Genomic DNA, 8588 nt, shown 5'->3' with positions numbered 1-8588 from the left:
CTCCCACAGTTGCAGGGTCGAGTATGGTTAGTGTTTTAACTCAGAATAACATTTTAAATCTGTCCCTTCTTTTCAACCTTAATTAAGAATTCTACACTGACGACAAATGATGAAGAGTATTCTCCCCTTCTGGGGAGAGACAAAGATAAACTAGATAATTTGAGGTAGGAATAAGCTAAAGGGTATGGCCTAAAATTAAGAAATGTGATGGTTGAAGCTGGTAGAAATGGGAGAAAATTACCTGAACAACTTCCCAAGTCCTTCTCAGGGTCTCCAAGTGAGGAAGGGTCAAAGAGCTTAAAAGTATTAGGCATGGACTTGTGTAAAGTTTGTTATGTTTTAAATTCTTGGTTCTTGTTATCCACCACTAGTAACATTTACATAGACTCTATAAAAATACATCAGATTCAGGGGCTCTAAGAAAAATGTGTCCTAGAATATGAAGCTGCCTGTCTTTCTCCACATGTATGATATATTTATATCTCTATATTTTTATCTCTACCTATCTATCATTTCTCTAATTGTTGGTTTTCTTTTCATGCTGCTGTTATAGTATTAATAGTAAATATATTGCTTCTTTGAGGTGCAATAATATTTTTGGAGCTGGGAAATAGGGGGCAACATCAAAAGAACTGATAAAAGCAAACTGAGTAATCACCCTAATGTTTTGGCATATTTCCCTAATCTAAATACAGAAAGCAAGTCCTTTAAAGGATGAGAAGTAAAAGCATGAGAGGAACTTTCCATGGACTCTCTTTTTATCAGCCACATTTTATCTGTTGGCTATTTATGTTTCTGCTCATTGTAGCATCAAGAAGCTGCAGTTTGGGAAAATGAATCCTTGAAAACGCATTTGGAAATCACTCAAACTTGATTTTACACCTAGAAACCTCAGCAAATTTTTCAGGTAAGAGCAAATTAATACTACTACCAAAATAACAAAAACAACATTTCCAACAACTGATACAGTGTATTTCCCATTTTCATAAAAAAGAGCTTTACCTGTAACTCTTCAGTTATGTCAGGAAGAGAACATTGAGAATAACTTCTTGATTTTGATTTTTGTCTCTAGTCAGAGCTGTGAACTTGTCCTATCTGCATGGACCTTCTCTAAGTTGCTATGGCAATACCTACCATTCCCTTTTGTGTGCTTGCTAAGTTCTCTGCAAGGAGCTTAGAAGCATGTGTTTGTCAGGAAAGCGCGCATAGGAGTGGTGGAAAGGAAAGATAAAGAGAAGAAAAACAGGGAGAGGTGGTGGAGGAAGAAAATCTGTGTCTAAAATATTCTCAAAATGATTTTGTTGAAATTAGTTTTCAGGAAAACAATGTATTAAAAATGAAACAAAACCAAAATGTTTTATTGGTTTTAGTTAATCTGAACGTTCCTGGAAGGAATTTTAAACAATTTATGAATACCAACGATTATTTAAAATATATTTTTAAAAGATACACAAAAGTAATATTTAAATAACCTAATTTTCCAATTGAGTCTACAGATCCTGCTTATCCTCTGTGTGTTTTACTTCAACAGAAATAAAATTATGCTTTTAAAGAAATCCTGCCTAAGCATCATCTGCTTACTCTTTTATCTCCTTCATTGCCCACACAGGGTGTTCATTTTTTTTTTTCCACTTCCCACTGCTTTTAGAAACTGACTAGAGTTGTAGCAGGGACACATCCAAGGTGAGGAGATACTTGGACAATCCTGCAGCTGCAGCTCTGGGATGCACCAGTCCATCTGTCCCAGGATGATGCCTCATTGGCCTAGAAGAGGCTTGATAAGACTGTAGCTAAGAGAGTGGGGTAGAGGTATAGGGCATTGGAATTCAGTAAGAAAACATGTGATTTATCATGAGGCAATAAAATACATACATAAGAATCTTTAGATTGTTTCTCCATTATAATATCTACTAGATGTCTGTTACAGCTCAAATGAGAATAAAATGGGTATAATTTTATGACATTCCAGTCTGCTGTTTTATATTGAAAAAAGGAAGACAAATTGAAGCAGAGGAACTGTGAACAGCTCTGCTCATAGACCTTAATTATAGACACTATTCTATTTGTGCCTCCTAAAAACAGGAGGCATCTCCAGTGTTGGTCATACAATTGAAAGAGTTAAAAAGAGAGAGACATAAAGGAAGAGAATGAGCTCATTAACAGACCACTAAGAAACATAAGCAAGTAATTTATTTCTTGATTTTATATTGAGTAGAAATAAATAAATTTTACTGAAAAAAATGTTTGAGTCACTCTACCTTTTAGAGTTCTGATAATTTCACCTTCATTATCTAAGGAAAAAAACCTCTCTAGTTAATTTGGGACCTAATAAAGAGAAACATCTTCTAAAAATTAGGCTTCATATATACTTTTAATAGAAGAGTGGTCTTTCTCTATCTGAAAAGGCCATCCTCACCACTTTTATGATGGAAACCTAAGAAGGAAAAAGGGATAATGAGAATAATCTCTGAAAAAGGTTAGCTGAATGATTAAAATGACTTCGGTTGCAAATAACCTATTTGTACATCCTCTCCTATTTTTGTTATTTCTGAAACATAACAAAATCTTATTTTCTGAAATGTGAACACTAGATTTTGGAAGTATAAATGAGAGAAACTTGTTCAAAAAATCTGTTCTTTCCTGAACAAATATCTTTCAGCATATTATAAAATAAACCTTTGTAAAGAAGATAAGCAATTAAAAAACCATTTTCTCCTGGATTGAACACATCATATAAACAAGTACATTTTCACTTTTTTCCCCAAATTGTTCAATGGCATGACAAAACTTCATTTGTGTATGAATATATAAAATAGAAGCATCTAATAAACTCAAATAACCAATCAATGATTTATTAGGAAGGACATTGTTTAGATATTTTAGATATGAATTTGTCCTTCTATTATTCTATTATCTAAGTTTTCAATTAATCATTTGTTAGTTTTCTATTGTTTACTTATTTAGAAATGTAATAGGTTGTTTATGGCAGCAAAACAACAACCCTGTAACAGAACCATTCACAAATATAATATAAAGACGCTGTAATGTATTTTTGAAATATAATTGTGGAAAATGAAATGAACTGCAAAATAAACAGAAGACAGTATGTGAAAAAGCAGACAGCCTTGAAAATCTTATACAAAAGGAATTGTTTACTCTCTATGGGTAGCACAGAGGGACTTTGCTTTTATTGACAGCCATGACAACTACATGCCTAGCATACTTGTTGAAGTCTCTAGATCCTGTTACTTTCTGGTGGAAAAGTCCAGAAACTCTCACGAAGTTACCTCTATGATGTGGGGGCAGCAGGTAAAAGGTGAAAAAAAAAGTCAGAGAGAAGAACAGCTGCTGTGCAGTGTGCATTTCTACTAAAATTTATGTAGAGCCCATTCTAAATTAGAGCAATTTTTAAACGTGGATTTCTTATGATGTTGTAAATTCTGCATGGTTGAGGCCCTTGAGCAGTCAGTTAGGTGTGTGTGTATGTGTGTGTGTGTGTGTGTGTGTGTGTGTGTATGTGAATGAAAAAGAACCAGTGTTGAATGTCCCCTTTATTTCTCCACTGGGCTTTGTTGTCTCTCAGGCAAGATGGACAGATGTTACCATGAAAATAATGAAAAAATCCACTGGACCTATCTTTCAGGGATGGCTACTCATGTCTAAGGTCTAGGGCATGGCTTCACAATGAAAGACCCATTATTTTATAAAGTGTCTGACTGAATTCATTTCCAAGGGTAGTGTCCTTGCATTGTAGAATAGTATTATAAATTTAGTTTAGAATGACTCAGAGACATTGCTTTGACTTCTAGGCAGATACGGTTTGTAATAAGAAACATGTTAACTATGAACTTTAATTTATTTGGAAGTGGTATAACTTGATATTTGTACCTTGTTCCTCAAAGACTAATAAATTTGGAGGTAAATAAATGATGTTGAGAGATGTGTCACAACTCAGGGGAGTCTGCAGTGGGCACTTACCAGAGATAGATGTAGAGGGATTCACGTTCAAAATTTAGATGGCTGGCGTAATGTAAGCTATGATAAATAGCATGCATTGATTTAATGACCACATCCTTGTTCTGATCAATTTTCCTCTAATCCTGTGATTAAGTTAGGAAACACATTCTGATGACCCTTGATAGAGATTTTCTCTGACATTATTTGAATTTTTTCAACTTTAATAGTTTTTTCTCCCTATTTTGCCATAGAAATTATGAGATCTGCTCAAGTGTAGAAATGTCTATTCATTACTAAATCTGCCAAAAAAACTAGTATAAAGAGGAGTGGGAAAAGGAAAAACCTTCATCGTTTGAGAGTGGCTGGAGTTTGACCCAGTTGCCTTCGAAGAATGGAAGACCTTCCCTTAGGAGAGCACTTCAGTTTTATTTAGAAAAACACCTTTTCAAGTATGAAAAAGCTGTGCCTTAGACCATTGTGCAGAGAAAAAAAACAAGAAAAGGAATAATTAAAGAAACAAAGACTTCATTCAGCAAAAGGAGGAAATTGCATGCAAGTTTTGGCTGGCAGGCCAAAGGACTGGAGGATTGAGGAACTAGAATGAGGAAGATTTGGTGAAAGATCTACAATGGTAATTTTCAACCTGGCTGCATATTGAAATTAACAAGAGGAACTTCATCACACACCGGGGCCTATCATGGGGAGGGGGGAGGGGGAAGGGATAGCATTGGGAGTTATACCTCATGTAAATGACGAGTTGATGGGTGCTGACGAGTTGATGGGTGTAGCACACCAACATGGCACAAGTATATATATGTAACAAACCTGCACGTTATTGACATGTACCCTAGAACTTAAAGTATAATAATAATAATTTAAAAAAAAACCTCTTGGTTCCACTTCCCAAAGATTTTCATTCATTTAATATGAGTGATCTTGCATAACAACATTTTTATAAAGCATTTCCAGTGACTCCAATTCTCACCCAGGAGAGAATCACTAGAGAGAAGGTGTCCATGTCTGTCCCAGGATGGGTTTTATGGGGAAGATGGATAGTGTATAGTAAGATAATGTCAAGAGTGGAAATAGGAGCTTGATAATATTTAAACTTGAATTATTTCTGTTCTAGTTATTTCATCCTTCCTCTGTGCTAATGGCCTTACTTTGGTGAACTGTATCACACGTACCCATCCTAGACTGATGGAATTTGGGGGAATGGGAATGAGGGTCCAGTCCTGCTGAGAAGAGGTGCCCAAAAGAGTAGCAATAGCCAAAAATGAAACAAAAATCTGCAGAGCTTGGCTATTAGGGACAAGAGCTAATCAGAAGAATGCAGTGTGCTTGATATGCCTCAGCAATCTTGTTAGGGTTCTCGGCGTTACACTAAATGTGGCATGGGGTCTCAGGATTTATTATTTGGAAATAATTATCTCAAGGGGCTGGAGGAATTGGACTTCACCTCTTGATTGTGTCAAAAATCATGGGATGTGTGCACTTCAAAATTTGTTAGGAGAGTAGATCTCACTTCAAGTGTTCTTGTACCTGCATATACATACACACATACATACACCTCCAAAACAAAAACAAAAACAAAAGAGCACAAGGAAACTTTAGGAAGTGTTGGATATATCTATCCAAGCAAACACACAAAATATCATCACTACAATCATATATCCAAACTCATTACATTTGAAATTAAGTATGCGCATCCTTTGTATATCAATTGTGCCTCCACAAAGCTGATATTAACAAGTCAATTTGTGTTTAATAAAAATTTTATGTACCTGTTCAATGACATTAGTAACCACCTTGACTAATCCTTGTTTGAATCCCAACTTCCATCCTTTTAATAGCCATGAGCAGGCTAATTCTTCTCCGTTTTCATGTGTTACATGGGGATAAATTGTGCATTTCAGGTTAGACATGATGTCTGCCTGTAGGGCAAGTATATTTCTGAAATTAAAATTTTGGCCAGTTTTCTTTTTAGAAATTTGTTTCAAGGAAATAAGCACTTAGGTAGGCAGAGATATATGCATAATGAAGTTACTGATGCATTGTTTATTACAGCAACAAATGAGAACTATTAATATCTTAAATGCTCAATAGAAGATATGTTAAACAAATTGTATGTCAACATAATGAAAGGCTCTGTATTAATAACTGTACACATTCATATTTACTGACAAAATTTCCATGTCGCTCCCCATGTTGTTGTTAAATGAAAAAAAGTTTATGAAATAGTTCAATCTCTTCTGTGTATGAGTGGGTGGGTGTGTATGTATATGCATGTACACAGAAAACTATCTGGAGGATATATACAGAAATTAAAATCTAATGATTTGTCAGTTTTATATCATTTTTCATTTTTTAAAATTTCATAATTTATTTAAGGCAGCAGAACAACTCGGCAACAAACTATTCAGAAATAAATTAAAACACAAGAAATTGGCAGTGTATTTTATGAAATGTGACTGCAGAAGATGTGAGTTTCTCTGGGTCATAAAATTTTGATGAGTTAGTTTTCTTCTTCATTTGTTTTATATTTCTTCTTCATTGTTTTATATTGTCTGTTTTTAAAAACAATGAGCACGACTGCCTATTATTTTTATAATCAAAAGAAACTTTGAGGTATTTCTATTTAGAAACTATATATATACACACACACACACACACACACACACACACAGACACACACACATATATATTGGTTATATATATATAACCAATACCTGGCAAGACACCAGACTTCTCAATGTATATTTTTGTTATTATTATCATACCTAACTAGTGAATACAAGATAATTTACATTCCCGACTATCAACACATAGAAGTAATGATGTTAACATGGTGCACGGATTTTAAGGGTGTGCTAGCAATTTTTATGATAGCTAAATTTTATGACAACTTGTAGTCATAAAATTTAAACAAATGGGTATCATTTGAGTAGTATGAATGCGTACATGTATTTTCTTTTGTCTAGAAAAACAATATAAAATTTTGATTTTTACCGTATTGAAAATGGCATAGTTAAGGTTCCAAATCATCTATGTATTTTCCAAAAAATAATAAATTTTCACAAGGAATCATGATAATAAAGTTCTCTGGTGGCACTGTAAAGGGTTGGTGTCATGGTTCCAGTGCACTCAGTCATGAGATAATTCACAATTACAAGTCCTGCACACAGTGTCGGTAGCCCCTGTGTTGCCTTTCTATATTTGAGCTCCACGTGTACTCACTGAAGAAACCAACCTACTAAAAGAAAACAGTCTTCCTGTGCTCATTCGAAAGTTGCCACAAACTCTGGAAAATGCAGGTGGGGGGGGTGTTATGAGGAATGGTAGCTTCTTAACTGTGTGAAGGCTAAGGCTGAAGAGGGATGAATCTCAGAGAAAGTGGCTGGCTGCACCTTTATCTAGAAAGGACTTTTTTTCAGATGACTGGGCTTGAAGTAGAGGCTCTGCAATCATAGTCCACTTTTTTCAAAACTGCATCTCTGGGCAGGAGACCCAATGGCGATTCATCTTGCATTCATCAAAACAGTAAGAAACCAGAAAAACATGCAACATGGAATCTGTGCTGAGCCCACATGCTGTTTGGGGGTTCAGAGAACAGGTAGATTTCTGGACTCTATATGGGAACATTTATTCTGAGGTAGTTGGCGCACTAATTTTTCATTTTAGGGGTTCTTACTTTGGAATAACTAATTGAAAGCTAGCTAAGGTAATTCAGATAATATAAATGAAGGGTCTTTAAATTTGACTTCAATTATCATCTGGTAAACTTTTCATAAATACATATTTGAAAAAGGCTGATTTTTATGGCCTAGTGAAGGCTCCCTGAATCAGAGTCTCCTGGGGTGGGGCTCAGAGGCAGTTATTTTTAATAACATATTACACTGATTCTCATATAAACTCAGGTTTCAAAATCATTTCTTTATCTCTTAGATAAGTAAATTAAAAATTGGTAGAAGAATAGCAAGATGGAAAGGAATGGAGGAACCGAGAAGAGAGGGTGCAAATAGAAAAGGAAAAAATACTGCAAAAACTCAAAATGAGAAAAAGAATGAGAGACATAAACTTTCGACAGAAGGAAATATTAAGCTCTGCAACAAGCAGCTGCCAACTGTGATTTGTGCTGGTCTCGAAGAAAAGAACCAGGAGAACAATGTTTCTTAATCCACAGGGGCTGCAATTACTCTTGTATTCACCATTTATATACCAAAAGTAAATTAATTGTAATAAGACATTGTTACTGAATAAATGTCTCCTGCTTGGAAAATCAGTGCTTCCGCTTTGCCCCTTCCTTTATGTTCTGGCAGGAGAGCTGAACATTACTGTGGTACAATGTTCTATTCTACTGACGTTATCTTTTAATTATATCACCATCAAACCCAACTTTCAAAGCACTTAAGGAAGTATTTCCTAAAAATGTTTGCCTTCAATAGGAACATGTACAATAGGAAAGCAGAAATGTTTCAAATCCATGATTCAAAACATGTTAAAGTTGCTGGACTCCCAAGGGTGACAGCAAACGTTATCATTTAGACTTCTATTAAACACAATCTAATTACAGTACAAAAATGCTAGGGAATAGGGAGAAAAGTTTTGGGGGGCGGTTATAAGATGTGTAA

General features: G+C 35.0%; 1 long non-coding RNA gene across 1 annotated transcript; it reads left to right on the top strand.

Moving 5' to 3' along the window:
• Nucleotides 1–814: 814 nt before the first annotated feature.
• On the top strand, nucleotides 815–8236 carry LOC141408278 (uncharacterized). The gene is made up of 2 exons (XR_012421762.1): nucleotides 815–907; nucleotides 4209–8236. It is a non-coding gene; the product is annotated as an uncharacterized lncRNA (long non-coding RNA).
• Nucleotides 8237–8588: the final 352 nt, after the last annotated feature.

Source organism: Macaca fascicularis, chromosome 13, assembly GCF_037993035.2.
Source record: "Macaca fascicularis isolate 582-1 chromosome 13, T2T-MFA8v1.1".
Lineage (NCBI taxonomy): Eukaryota > Metazoa > Chordata > Mammalia > Primates > Cercopithecidae > Macaca > Macaca fascicularis.
The sequence above is the reverse complement of the archived record's forward strand: the minus strand, read 5'-3'. Positions and strand labels throughout refer to the sequence as shown.